Here is a 14,967-nt window from a genome sequence, read left to right as displayed (position 1 = left end):
AGTTACAATACATCTGTAAAGAGGGAGATTCCCATGTTCATTGCATCTTTCAAAATGCAGTGAGGAGGGGATTCCTGTGTTTTCTAAATTTGTCTCTGTGTTTACTTAATCTGTCTAAGTGCAGATATTCAGCAGGCAGACCTCTGATGTCATAGCAACAGTGAAGCTATCATGCACACTGTGTGGACTCCTTCCACTGCCAAGAGCAGAGAGTTACTATTGGCTCTTTTGAAAGAGTCAAGAGTTTTTTCAGCTTGATAAACAGTGTAGAGCAGTGTATCGCAAACTGTGTGCCGAGGCACACCAGTGTGCCTCCTGAGATTTCTGGTGTGCCACGGACACAATGGCGAGGAGAAGAGTCATTCATGCCGGCTGCCTGCCTATGGAGCATGCCTCTCATGGTGAGGATGACTCTCCTCCTAGCCGGAGTCTCTCCTCTTCTCCCCGTACCTCCCGGATCCCTGTAACGGCAGGGTTGCGGCCAGACAGGCCTCTGCACCTGCAGGGACATTGACGTGATGATGTCATGCATGCAAGTGACGTCATAGCGTCAACGTCCGGATGCCTCCCGGCCGGGGCACTAGATTAAGTGTGCCACCGGCCAGAAAAGTTTGCGAGACACTGGTGTAGAGAAAAGCTCAGAAGACAGTTGGTGGGAGAAGGGGAAGGGAACAGTTGAGAGAAGCATCTTGTCTCTCTCTGGTTAATAGTTTTGTGAGAGCTGCTAGAAAATTTATCTAAGCAGCTGGCTACCTCTATGCATATAGCTCTAAAGATCAGTGTCCCATAACCCTGAATATAGTGGTAAAGGGAGAGGACGACGACGAAAGATTAGGTTTTTACCTTTGCTAATCTTCTTTCTTATAAATCTACACTCTATTCCTGGACAAGTGGGTTATGCATCCCATGTCACGAGACTGCTTGTTGGAAGCCTCAATTACATAATTTTTTCTGACCCTCCCCACTTACCTCAGGATTGCCCTCTGGTCTCCAGTTCATATAAAAGTAGACAGTCACACATGTAGAGGATACCAACAAAAGGGAGGGACGGGGAAACTCCCCAGCAAACAAGTCTAATCTGCTCATAACATGAAAGTACAGAACAATCAAACAATTGAAACAGGTTAGCAAACAGTATAAATTTGAAAAAAACTATGCTATAAAGAGACACAGCAGCACTAACAGAGGGGGGGGGGGGGGCACCACAGCTAGGGAGCCCCAAGGCAAAGTTCATAACAAATTTGGATGGCACTCTTAGAAAGACTGGTCAAGAAACCATAGTGTAGATGCACTAAAAATGGTCATTAAGACCGTGCAGGTTGCTGTGGGATCATTTTTTTTTTGACCAATTTCCAAACAGTGATCCATGCTCAAAAGGCTTCCCATGCAAATGAGTTGAGTCGGATGTCTGCTCTAATCCAACCCCACTAGTCTTTGGAAAATCAACTCAATACACACGCAGAGCTGGTAGGGGAATCCTCAACAGCTTTGCTGCTGGGGAAGCTCTGAAAAGCCTCCTACCGCTCAGCTGTTCGAGGCAGGAAGCTTTTTTACATTTCTTTTTTAAATGGGCACAGATGTTGTGCTTATGTCACCCACGCACAATATCTGTCCCCATAAAAAAAGTGATGCCAGAACCCCATGGCGCCACCCCCCCAACTATGTCCCTAAAAAAAAAAAAAAGAGGTAGTAGGGATGCCCACTCCCTTCTGCCACAGACTCCCCCAAACACTCTCCCCCCACCCTGCATGAACATCATGACCACCTAGACATCCCCCCCCAGCTGAAGATCCTTGGCAGGAAGGATGCCCATTTCCTCATGTCACTGTTGCCTCCATGTTGCCCCCTCCTGTGAACATCATGACCACCTACTCTCCCTCCCATGAACATCACAGCCCTGACACCCCCCCGAAGATCCTTGACAGAACGGATGCCCACTTCCACCTGCCACTGGCTCTACCCACACCCCTGCCCCATATCTTATTTTGTAGAAGGGAGCAGGAGGGATGCCCAGTCCCTCCTGTGTTAGGCCAGTCTCTTCAAATTGGCGGGCCTTCCCCTTCCCAGTGTATTCTGGGATACACTGGGGGCCTAATGCCCTGAATGGCTCAGGTGCCTATGGTCCCTCCCACAGGGCAGGGGACTTAGGTGCCTGAGCTAAGCAGGGCCTTAGGCTCCACCCATTGAATTCCAGAATGCACCACGCAGGGGCCAAAGGCCTTGACTGGCTGAGGTGCCTATGGTCCCTCCCAGTGGGCCATTTTGTGTATTGGGTCAGCAAATTATGTCCATCGCTAAACCAGTTAAACTGGTTTAGCAACCATCATTAGACAGTTGGAGAGTTTTGTGCATCCTAGCCCATAAGTCCAGCTTACCAGTACTTATTGAGGCAGACAATTGGTGAATCAGCAAGTCCCAGGGCGGGTTCCAGAAATAGAGTGCGGATTTACAAGAAAGAAGATTAGCAAAGGTAAGAACCAAATCTGTTATTCTTGTACAATCCCACTCTATTCCTGGACAAGCGGAACATAACGGAGCAGTCTCGTAGAGGCAGGGTGGGACGAACCTGCTGCCAAAATTGAAGAATGAAAGCAGCATCCTGATTGGCCACATCGATCCTGTAGAATTTTGCAAAAGTATGCAAGGATGACCAGGTCGCAGCTCTACAAATCTCAAGAGAAATTGCTGACGACTCTGCCCATGAGGAAACAACTTTAGTAGAATGAGCCCTCACAGAATGAGGGGGGCTTCTTTCCAGCAGCAATATAGGCTGATGAAATAGCCCTACGGATCCATTTCAAAATGGTGGCTTTCAAAGTTGGCCTATCTTTACAGGCAGGACCCACCAATACAAACAGGTGATCAGATACCTGAAACTCATTCGTGACCTCCAAGGACTACAACAAAAGTCTGTGCACATCCAGTGACTTCAGCACTTGGTCATACTTTCTCAAACCTGAGGTAGCAAAGGTAGGCAGCCGGACCTCCTGGTTGATGTGGAAACCAGAGACCACCTCCAGGAGAAAGAGGGAACAGTATGCAGAAACATGGATCTGTAATCTGAAAGAAAAGGATCTTAGCAGGATAAAGCCTGAAGCTCAGAAACCCTGTGGGCTGAAGTTATGGCCACCAGGAAAACTGTCTTAACGGTGAGATCCATTATAATGGTGAGATCCATTAAGGACGCCTTCTCCAGAGGCTAATAGGGAGGATGAACCAGTGACGGGAGAACTAGATTAAGATTCCAAGTTGGACAGGGTAGCAGTAGCGGGGGCAGACTGACAATCTGAATCCTCAGAGAACCTACAGCAAGACCCTTTTCCAGCCCTTCTTGAAGGAACGTGAGAATCAGTGATACTGACGGTAAGGTCAGCTCCTCGTTCTTCTGGATGTACCAAGATTGATAACATTTCCAAGCCTTCACATAGGCTGCAACAGTTGACTTCTTCGCTGCCCAAGAGAGTAGGTATAATACCCGAAGAGCCACTGTGGACTAAGCCATGTGCTCAAGAGCCAAGCCATATGACCAAAGCGGTCCATATCCTGGAATGTAATCAGGCCCTGCATAAGGAGACGAGGATGACAGGGATACCTAAGCCCCTGATCCAACTGTAACTGAACTGTGTTGGCATACAACAGCTGCCTCATCCTGTTGGGTGCCATGAGAATCACCCAACCTCTACGCGCTTTGATCTGTCTCAACAGCCATACTAGCATGGGCCACGGTGTGAAGACATAAAGATGACCATCCAGCAGCCAGTGCTGAACCATAACATTCAAGCCTTTGCTTCCCAGGCTCGCAGTGGCAGCTGAAGAACCGCTCCGCCATTTTGTTGACCACCAATGCCATAAGGCCGAACACTGGATGACCCCACTACTCCACTATGCTGCTGAAGGCTCTCTGGGACAGGGAACTTTCCCCTGGATCCAGAGTCTGACAGCTAAGATAATCTGCCTGAACACTGCCCACTCCAGCTACATGCACCAGGGAAATCGCTAAGAGATGGCTTTCTGCCCAATGAAAAAGAAGAAGGGCTTCCTTGCGCAGAGGCGTGCTCCTAGTGTCTCCCTGACAAGAAGACACATGAAGTGCAGGAAGGCCAGCCAAATTGCCTGAAGCTCAAGGTGACTGATCGACCACTTCCGCCCTGATGGGGACCACCAGCCCTGGAATGGACTGTCCAATCAAAGAGCACCCCCGATGTACAAGGTGGCATCCGTCAAATGGAGATTCGGAGGAGAAGACCCTGGGACAGAGAAGGATTCAACCACCAGGCCAGGCTGCTCCTAGCCTCTGCCATCCAAGGGAGCCGGACATGCAGCAGATCCCTCTGGGGACCCCAGTGGGAAATAAGCGCATTCTACACGGGAAAGGGGATTACGGGACTCCCATAGGGATCCCCCCTAGGTCCACAGGACTCCCATGTGGATCACCCCTAGGTCCATGGGACTCCTGCAGGGATCCTCCCTAGGTCCACGGGACTCCCGCGGGGATGGACGCTGGTTCTCTGGCGTTCCCACGGAAATGCTAGACTACCTTTGTACCAATGTTCCCTCTAAGCTTCTTAGAAACATAGAAATAGACGGCAGATAAGGGCCACAGCCCATCTAGTCTGCCCACCCCAATGACCCTCCCCTACATTTCTCTGTGAATAGATCCCACGTGTCTATCCCACTTGGCCTTAAAATCAGGCACGCTGCTGGCCTCAATAACCTGAAGTGGCCTCAATAACCTATTCCAGCGATCAACCACCCTTTCAGTGAAAAAGAATTTCCTGGTGTCCCCGTGCAGTTTCCCGCCCCTGATTTTCCACGGATGCCCCCTTGTTGCTGCGGGACCCTTGAAAAAGAAGATATCTTCTTCCACCTCGATGCAGCCCGTGAGATACTTGAATTAGAGAATGACACGGGGAAAAAATCTGTCCCCGTCACTGCACCGTCCCCGGCCCACCATCCTCTGCACTGCCCCGTCACCGCCTTTCCCTTCACCGCCCCGTCACCGTCATTCCTTTCACCGCCCCGTCACCCCCACTGCCATCCCATTCACCGGCCCGTCACCATCCCCACAGCATCCATATAAGCCTCAGTACTGCGAAACACCATGAAGACAGAAGAGAGTTCTTCCACTACTACTACTGCACTAAGAATCTGTTTCAGTGCCTCTGCCCAGTAGTAAAAACCGAACATAAAATAAATAAATTAACTTGTCCTCCCTTTCAATGACGTGTCCCCCATGTTCACCTATAGCTCAAATCAGGTCAATTGTGCACACTAAAAATGCAGGAGGATCTGGAACATGAGCGCAGGCAGGCAGTGATACAAAAACAGCAGATACCCGACCGACTGCAGTGTTCCGCCATCTCCCTCCCTCCATCTCACCTTAGATGTAGAGTATGCCGGCTTTCTTTTTCGCCCAGCCGCATGTGCGGGTGCTCATTTGTTCAATATTCTCCTCTGACGCAACCAGAAACAGGAAGTTGCAAGAGAGGAGAAGATTGATCAACGCGAGCGCGGCTTGGCAAAAAAGAAAGCCGGCATACTCTACATCAGTGGTTTTCAACCTTTTTACACCCGTGGACTGGCAGAAATAAAATAATTATTTTGTGGACCGGCAAACTACTAGGACTAAAATTTTAAAACCCTGTTTCCGCCCCATCTCCGCAAGCTCAGTCACCTCAGTAACTATAGAAAAATAGACAAATATAGTGCAAAATATAGACAGCAGATATAAATTCTCAAAACTGACACATTTTGATCACTAAATTGAAAATAAAATCATTTTCCTACCTTTGCTGTCTGGTGATTAAGAACATAAGAAGTGCCTCCGCCGGGTCAGACCATAGGTCCATCCTGCCCAGCAGTCCGCTCCCGCCGCGGCCCAAACAGGTCACGACCTGTCTGAATCACTAGAAGGGGCCCCCCTTGCCACCTTGGTTTCCCATTGAGTCCTATCTTCCCATCGAAGTCCTAACCCTCCGGTCTTGCACATGCACGACCTGGTTGGGTTTCTATACTTATTACCTGGTTAGCTTTCTATACCTGTGTTACATCCCAGCACCTCCCTCAGTATCCCACGATCCCTTTATCCCTCAGGAATCCGTCCAATCCCTGTTTGAATCCCTGTACCGTACTCTGCCTGATCACTTCCTCCGGTAGCGCATTCCAGGTGTCCACGACCCTTTGGGTGAAAAAAAACTTCCTTGCATTTGTTTTGAACCTATCTCCCTTCAGTTTCTCCGAATGCCCCCTCGTACCTGTTGTCCCCTTCAGCCTGAAGAATCTGTCCCTATCCACCCTCTCTATGCCCCTCATGATCCTGAAGGTCTCTATCATATCTCCCCTGAGCCTCCTTTTTTCCAGAGAGAAGAGCCCCAGCCTATCCAACCTCTCGGCGTATGGGCAGTGTTCCAGCCCTCTTACCAGTTTCGTTGCTCTCCTTTGGACTCTCTCAAGTACTGCCATGTCCTTCTTGAGGTACGGCGACCAATATTGAATGCAGTATTCCAGATGTGGACGCACCATCGCTCGATACAATGGCATGATGACTTCCCGCGTCCTGGTTGTTATGCCCCTCTTTATGATGCCCAGCATCCTGTTGGCTTTTTTCGAGGCTGCTGCGCACTGCGCAGATGGCTTCAGTGATGCATCCATCAGCACACCCAAGTCTCTCTCTAGACTGCTGTCTCCCAGCAATGCCCCCCCCCCCCAATTTGTAGTTGAACAACGGGTTCTTTTTCCCTATATGCATGACCTTGCATTTTTCCACGTTAAAGCGCATTTGCCATTTGTTTGCCCAGTCTTCCAGCTTGTCCAGGTCCCTTTGCAGGTCCTCACACTCCTCCCTGGATCTAACTCTGCCGCACAGTTTGGTATCGTCTGCAAATTTTATAACCTCGCACTTTGCCTCCTTTTCCAGGTCATTGATAAATATGTTGAAGAGTAACGGCCCCAGCACCGATCCCTGTGGCACACCGCTCGTGACTCCCCGCCAGTCAGAATATTGTCCCTTTACTCCGACCCTCTGCAGTCTACCCGACAACCAGTGCTTGATCCATCTGTGCACATCCCCTCCCACCCCGTGGTTCCACAGCTTCCTAAGCAGCCTTTCATGTGGCACCTTGTCGAAAGCCTTTTGAAAATCGAGGTAAATGATGTCTATGGGTTCCCCATTGTCCACCCGACTGCTTATTCCCTCAAAGAAGTACAAAAGGTTCGTTAAGCATGACCTTCCCTTACAGAATCCGTGCTGGCTTGTTCTCAGTAGGCCATTTCTCTCGATGTGCTCGCAAATACCATCCTTGATCATAGCTTCCACCATCTTCCCTATAATTGAAGTCAGGCTCACCGGCCTGTAGTTCCCGGGGTCACCCCTCGATCCCTTCTTGAAGATAGGTGTGACATTCGCCAGTTTCCAGTCCTCTGGTACCTCTCCAGTTTTCAAGGATAGGTTGCAAACATGCTGGATTGTGCCCGCTATTTCTTGTTTTAGTTCCTTCAGAATCCCGTCTGGGCCCAGCGATTTGCCGCATTTTAACCTGTCTATCTGTTTGAGGACATCCTCCTTACTTACCTCTATGTGTTCCAATTTTTCAGCCTGTTCCCCACTTATGAGCTCCTCTGAATCCAGTATGTTAGATGTGTCTTCTCTCGTGAAAACCGACGAGAAGAACGTGTTCAACCTCTCAGCTACCTCTTTATCCTCCTTAATCACTCCCTTCCTATCCCCATCGTCCAACAGCCCCACCTCCTCTCTCGCTGGTCGCTTCCCCTTTACGTAACTGAAGAATGCCTTGAAGTTCTTCGCCTCCCTGGCCAGCCCCTCTTCGTAGTTCTCTTTTGCTTTTCTAACCTCCCGGTGGCATTCCTTTTGGCATTTCCTGTGCGCCTGATGATTTTCCTCCGTTGGGTCCTTTTTCCATCTCCGGAAGGATACTTTTTTGTCATTTATTGCCCTCTTTGCCTCTGTTGAGATCCAAACCGGGTCCTCTGATCGCTTGTTCTTGCCGCCTTTCCTGAAACTGGGGACGTACATTCTTTGTGCTTCCTGCAGGGTGTCCCTGAATAGGGTCCAGGCGCTTCCTACAGTCTCCATCCTAAGGATGTTTCTGAGCTTCCTCCCCACCATTTCCCTCATAGCAGCATAGTTCCCTTTCCTGAAGTTGAGCGCAGTTGTTGCGGTCCTCCTTACTGTGGGTGTCCCCCTTTCTAATGTGAATCTGATCGCATTGTGGTCACTGTTGCCTAGTGGTCCTCCCACTTCTACCCCTCTTGCAGGCCCCCCTAATCCGTTTAGGATGAGGTCAAGAGTAGCACTCCCTCGCGTCGGTTCCCTGACTAGTTGCTCCATGAAGCAGTCCCTCACAGCTTCTACAAATCCTGTTTCCCTAGCGCAGTTGGAGTGACCCGTACTCCAGTCAATCCCCGGGTAGTTGAAGTCCCCCATCACTGTTACACTTCCAGTCCTGCATTCTTGTCTCAGTTCAGCTTCCAAGTCGTGTCCGACTCCTTCCGGCGTACCAGGTGGGCGATAGTACAGCCCCAGTTTTATGCCTGCACCCTTGTTTCCCAGCAATTTGACCCATAGTGATTCCAGCCCCTCTGCCTTCGTTGCCATATCCATCCCGACCGAGTAGATAGAGTCCTTTATATATAGTGCTATGCCTCCCCCCTTCTTGTGGGTCCTATCCCTCCTGTAGAGCTTGTACCCCGGCAGCGCCACATCCCATTGATTCTCCTCTGTCCACCATGTTTCTGTAATTCCAATTATATCCAGGTCCTCCCCCTTGGCCACGACCTCTAGTTCACCCATCTTGGCCATGAGGCTTCTTGCATTTGCGTATAAGCACCTTAGGTCCCGTCATTTTTCCTCTACCTCTGTATTTACCTGGGCCGCCTCCCCTTGAATTTCGGGCAGTTCTCCTGTTCCCTGTGCTTCTGCTTTGCCCTCAGCCTTTACCCTCGTAGCTTTCGGTTTCCCCACATTCCCGCCACCCCACTTCCCCGCTTTTCCTCTGGGTTTTCTAGCCCTACCGGCCCCCTCCTGGGCTATCATCCCTTGAGCCTCCATTTGATCCCCCTCGCCTTGTGGCACCTCTATACTGCCCTCAGCTTTTGCCCTCGTGCCACCCAGTCCCCTTGAGTCTCCATGCCCCTTAGTCTCCTCCCAGCAAGCTCCCCCTATCTGATGTTTCCCTCGCTGTCTGATCATAAGATCCACCGGTCTCTCTACTTCCTCCTTGCAGTCAGCCCGTTCAGCATCTGTTCTGGATACTGTTGTCCGAAGTGTCAACATCAGATCAGCTGTCGGCTTTCCCCCTCTCCTCAGGTTAAAGCCCTCTCGATCTCCTTCCTCACATTGGCTGCCAGTAGTCTAGTTCCCGCTGTGCTCAGGTGCAGGCCGTCCCGCCGGTAGAGCTTACTCTTTCCCCAGAAGGACGTCCAGTTCCTCACAAAGTGGAAGCCCTCCTCCTGGCACCATCTCCTCAACCATGCATTCACAGCCTGGAGGTCTGCCTGCCTCTTTGCATCTGCTCTCGGTACAGGCAGGATTTCTGAGAATGCTATCCTCCAGGTACTCCGCTTCAGCTTTCGTCCCAAGACCCTGAACTGGTCAGTCAGTGTGGCCATGCTGAAGTTCCTCCGGCTCACATCATTCGTTCCGACGTGGATTATCACCGCAGTCTCCTCTGTCTCTGCTCCGTCCAGGATCCTCTCGATCCTATCAGTGACGTCTCGTGTCTTGGCCCCCGGGAGACAAGTCACTAGCCGGTCCTCCCTTCCTCCAGCTACGTGACTATCTAACTCTCTCAAGATCGAGTCTCCCACCACAATAGCAGACTTCCCTTTCCTCAGCAACCTCTTCTGTCTCAGGTCCGTGTCCTTGGTGTAGTGCGGTGTCTCTCCCTCGGGGTCCCGGTGAGTCACGGTCTCCTCCTCTTGCGTGGTTCCTCCGCTAGGTCCTTCCCCGGTGTCACCTTGTAGATCCTGGGTCTCGTCTGCCGACATCCGTCTGTGCAGCTGCTGGTCCTGTTCCTCCACCTTCCTTCTATAGGCCTCCTCGATGAATCTCTCGAGGTCCCTCACCTGATCCACAATGGGGCCTGCTCCGTCTGTGTCCTCGGTTGACCAGCTCGTCTCCTCTGTGTTGCGCAGTCCCTCTAGTCCCTCCAGTTCCTGGACCCTGACCCTCAATCTGCCGACCTCCATCCTCAGGCTTTCCAGTTCCTGACACCGACTGCATATGTACTCCCGCCTTCCCAAGGGGAGGTAGTCGTACATATTACACTCTGTGCAATATACCGGAAAGTACCTCTGGGATCCTGGGTCCTCCATCGCTCTCGTGAAGTGCTGGTGCGCTCCTGCTGTGGGTAAGAGAGAGAGAAAAGAGAAAAGAAAGTGAATTACTTGGCGTTCCTGGCTCCCTGGCAAGGCTCCTACGCAAAGGCGATCTCGCTAAGGCGAGTGCCTTTGCCGCTCGCCTTCGCAGTGCGCCGAACGGCTGGGCGCCGTTGGCTCCCTTCTAATTAAAGGGGGAGCCCGGGCCCGATGGAACCTGTGACGCGGGTGGGGGTGGGCGGAGCTAACTCTCGCCGCAACCCCGGTCCAAACAGCCTGCTCCGGCTGCTTCCTCCTGCTTTCCCCTCGCTCCTGCAAGAAAGAAAAAAAGAAACAAGCAAACAAAAAACGCTGCCGAGGTTTGCTTCGTGCCCTGGCTCCCTTCTATTGATTTCATGAGTCTCTGGTTGCGTTTCCTTCTGTCTGTGTATCCTTTCTTTCATTTCTTTCTTTCTGCACTCAGGCCCAAGAATTGTCCCTTTCTATTCCCTCCCTCTTTCCTTCCTATGTCCTTAGTGCCCCCGATGCCTCCTTCCCATGTCCTTAGTGCCTCCTTCCCATGTCTTTAGTGCCCCAGTGCTTCCTTCCCATGTCCTTAGTGCCCCTTCCTGTCTTTAGTGCCCCCAGTGCCTCCTTCCCATGTCTTTAGTTCCCCGTGCCTCCTTCCCATGTTTTTAGTGTCCCCAGTGCCTCCTTCCCATGTCCTTAGTGCCCCTTCCTGTCTTTAGTGCCCCCAGTGCCTCCTTCCCATGTCTTTAGTGCCCCTAGTGCCTCCTTCCTATGTCCCTCTCACTGCCTTCCACACTTTGTCCCACCCCCACCCCTGAAGCCTGCCTGTGCCTGCCTACCTTTCTCCCTCCCTAGCTAAAGCCAACCTGCTGCCTCCCTGCCGCTAAAAAAAAAAAAAAAAAAAAAAAAAGCCTCCGTCCTTTTCCCCTTCTCTTACCGCCATGCTGCAGCTACTAAAGCCGGAAGTCTTCTTTCCGACTCAATTCTGAAGTCGGAGAGGACGTTCTGGGCCAGCCAGGCAGCGATTGGCTGGCCCAGAATGTCCTCTCCGACGTCAGAATTGAAGTCGGATAGACTTCCTGTCAGCTTTAGTAGCTGCAGCATGGCGATAAGAGCAGGAGAAAAGGAGAGGCTTTTTTTTTTTCTTCGCGCGGACCGGCAGAAATTCAACCGGCGGTGCTCTTCCAATTCAAAGGTGAGGTGGAGGGAGGGAGATGGCGGGGACTGCGCGATCTTGATTGCCTCACTGCGGGGACAAGTCCATTCACCACTCCACGGGGCGGTGAATGGCCTTGTCCCCGTCCTGCAGAGGCCACTATTTTTTCTTCCCCGTTTTGGCGGGTTACCCGCAGCTAAACACGGCTAGCCGCGGGTAACCGCCACCGTGTCAGTCTCTAACTTGAATGTCTCGATCATGTCACCCCTCTCTCTGTGTTCCTCGAGTGAGTACAGCTGCAACTTATTCAGCCTCGTACGGGAGATCCTTGAGTCCTGAGACCATCCGGGTGGCCATTCTCTGGACCGACTCCAGTCTCAGCACATCCTTATGGTAATGCGGCCTCCAGAATTGCACACAGTATTCCAGGTGGGGCCTCACCATGGATCTATACAATGGCATAATGACTTCAGGCTTACGGCTGACGAAACTCCTGCGTATGCAACCTATGATTTGCCTTGCCTTGGATGAAGCTTGCTCCACTTGATTGGCAGTCTTCATGTTCTCACTGACGATCACCCCTAAGTCTCGTTCTGCTTCAGTTCTTGTTAGGATCTCGCCATTAAGGGTGTAAGTTTTGCATGGATTTTGGCTGCCCAGGTGCATGACTTTGCATTTTTTGGCTTTGAAGCTGAGTTGCCAGGACCTAGACCAGCGCTCCAGTAGGAGTAGGTCGTGCATCATGTTGTCGGACATTGAATTTATGTCTGTTGTGCTTTTGCCCACTACATTGCTTAGTTTGGCTTCATCGGCGAATAATGCTATTTTACCTCGCAGCCCTTCTGCCAAGTCTCTTATAAAGATGTTGAATAGGATCGGGCCCAGGACCGAGCCCTGCGGCACTCCACTGATTACCTTCGTCATTTCGAAGGGGATGCCGTTCACCACTACCCTCTGAAGCCTACCGCCAAGCCAGTTCCCAACCCATTTCTTCGATCCCTCAGCACACCAGTTGCTGATTGCCACTCACATGGGAGAGCACTGTACATCCACCAATCAGGGAGACAGAGCTGGAGCTTGATGGCCAATCATGAGTACTTCTTCGTAGAAGTGCTCCCAGATTGGTGGATAGACAGAGCTCTCCCAGTACTGAGCCTTGGCGTGAGACCTCCCCTCAAGAATCTCGTTGTCTCAAGCTTGCCACCACTCACTGCAGCTATGCAGAGAAGCACGGGAGAGACTGGGCAGCATAATTGTGCACTCCAGAGCCAGACTACTCTGCATTAAATTGCTTCAGACCAGCAGGTACTAACATTAAATATGTAACTTAAAAAAAAAAGAGCGGAGGGGGAAAGAATTGCTGCACTGGGCATCTTCTTTCTGTTCATCAAATTCTGCCTTAAATCTGCTTCTTTGGGAAAGCATTTTGTTGATATTGTGACCAGCCAGGTATTCTCCCTGCTCAAGTCCCAGTTAGGACAGAGGAAAAAGCAGAAAGAAAGAAATCCCGGGGAGGAATCGGGAAGGTACAGGCAGTTCCTGACAATGATAATAACTCTGTCCACCGGGGGAGCCCAAGAGGTCCTTGGAACACTGCCAGGGCTGACACAGCAGGGCGTTGCCCCAAGGTACTTAAACCTGTAACTGAGAACAGGAAGGGAAGCCAACTAGGGAGGAGATTTAAGTCCTTTCTCCCTAGAGAGTCTCTGGAGCCAAACAGGTGCAACAAGCCTATTCCAATGGAGCTGGTTGAGGCTGGTCAGGCAGAGGAGCCACAGTTGCCAGAAGATCAGTCCATGGAAGTTGAGGAAAGCCTGGCAGAATATGACCCTGAATTTGTGGAAACTATGCAGGTGGATTTGGCTTCCACCTACAAACAGTGAGTGAACTTGGTTTGTTTTTGGACTGTTTTAGGAACTATTTTTGATTGCAAGCTAGAGAGTGATTTTTCTTGGGGAGAGGTTTTGTGTACATCCTGGGAGGGAATTGGCAAGTCAAGTTAAAGACTTCATTTTGCAAAACCTATCACTCTCCTGACCTGGCAGTGAGTGGAACTGGCCAGAGGCTTGTGTGGACTTTGGGCACCAGTGTGGAGTGAGTGCCATGAACTGTATTATGTTTGTATTTTGAAACTGCCTGCGTGGGAGCAGACAGGGCTGCGACTGAGGGGAATTAAACTCTCTGCCACAGCTGAAGTTGAAGCACTGCTGAGAGCAAGTTAAAGACTTTATTTTGTGCTGTTATTTGCTTTCCTTGTTTGCTACTTTTTGTGCTGCTTTCATTAAGAACATTCTGACAAGTTTGGCGATTATTTTGAAAGACTACTCACCTTGAGACAATAAGGAAATAAATTTAATATTATTTTTCCACGAAAGGAAAATTGTAGTGACTTTTGTTGATTGATTTTCTTTTCCTTTTTATTCCTGTGTGGAGTTCGGTCCTGCGGGGTGACTCCAGTCCGGGCCACACGACTGGGTGTTATTTTGGGTGGCTTACCACTGAGAGTACTATTGAAGCCCTGACCTGGGCTACAGTGGGCCACAATATGCCAACCCCCACCCGACTGGCAGATGTCTGACTTTAAAAAAAAATTTCTATAAAACTCAATTAAAACTAAAATCAAAACTGTCAGAAGTAATTGCTGCTTTTTATGGGGACAGGTAATTTTTATGGGGAGATGGAGGGGATTCCTTGCGGGGATGGGTGAGGGTGGAGGAGATTCTGGTGAGAACGGGCGGGGATGGGCAGAATTCTGGAAGGGATGGGTGGGGACAGGCAGGATTCTGGCGGGGATGGGTGGAATTTCTGTCCCTGCGCAACTCTCCAATGCAGATGGGCTCTCACCTAGGGAACATCTTTAGTCGCAACCATGGACTCCAGCAGTCTGGCACCGCGGGACTGCATCCTTTCCTCCAACAGTGGACCACCGGAAGAGGTCTCAAGGCACTGAAGCCATCGAACAAACGAACTTTAAGTGAAAAAAAAAACAAAAAAAACAAAAAAAGAAACAGAGCAATTGCAAAAGACTTCTACACAGAATGTTTGCAGAAACTGAAACTGAAACTGGATGTTTCTAGCTCTTAGTCTAAGTGAGAGGAGCTTGTGCTCAGAAAAGTGTTGGATTTCTGCACTCTCGGATTGTGGGTTGGGTTTGAACACCTAGCGTATGGAATTTGGAAGGGACATAACAGAAATAGATTTATAGAAAGTTTTTTATGCCAATGATGAAAGAGTGGTCAAGCCTTAAAAGCAAATAATAGCTTTAAAGTTCTTTGAGACTTTATCCTTCCATATTTTTTGGAGCTTAGAGGCTGTTGTTATTGATATCTGTAACAGATGTTATCCAGGGACAGCAAGCAGATATTCTCACATATGGGTGACGCCATCTACAGAGCCCGATATGAACAGCATGAAAATTGTACTGTCACTTTAAGTTTTAAGAAACTTCATGACTGCCCGCACCGTGC

General features: G+C 50.3%; 1 protein-coding gene across 6 annotated transcripts in view; it reads right to left on the bottom strand.

Moving 5' to 3' along the window:
• The window catches only part of STK36 (serine/threonine kinase 36), a 393,543-nt gene that overhangs the window by 220,953 nt on the left and 157,623 nt on the right, over positions 1–14,967 (bottom strand). The window lies entirely within an intron of this gene.

The sequence above is a fragment of the Geotrypetes seraphini genome, chromosome 5 (genome assembly GCF_902459505.1).
Source record: "Geotrypetes seraphini chromosome 5, aGeoSer1.1, whole genome shotgun sequence".
Taxonomy (NCBI): domain Eukaryota; kingdom Metazoa; phylum Chordata; class Amphibia; order Gymnophiona; family Dermophiidae; genus Geotrypetes; species Geotrypetes seraphini.
The sequence above is the reverse complement of the archived record's forward strand: the minus strand, read 5'-3'. Positions and strand labels throughout refer to the sequence as shown.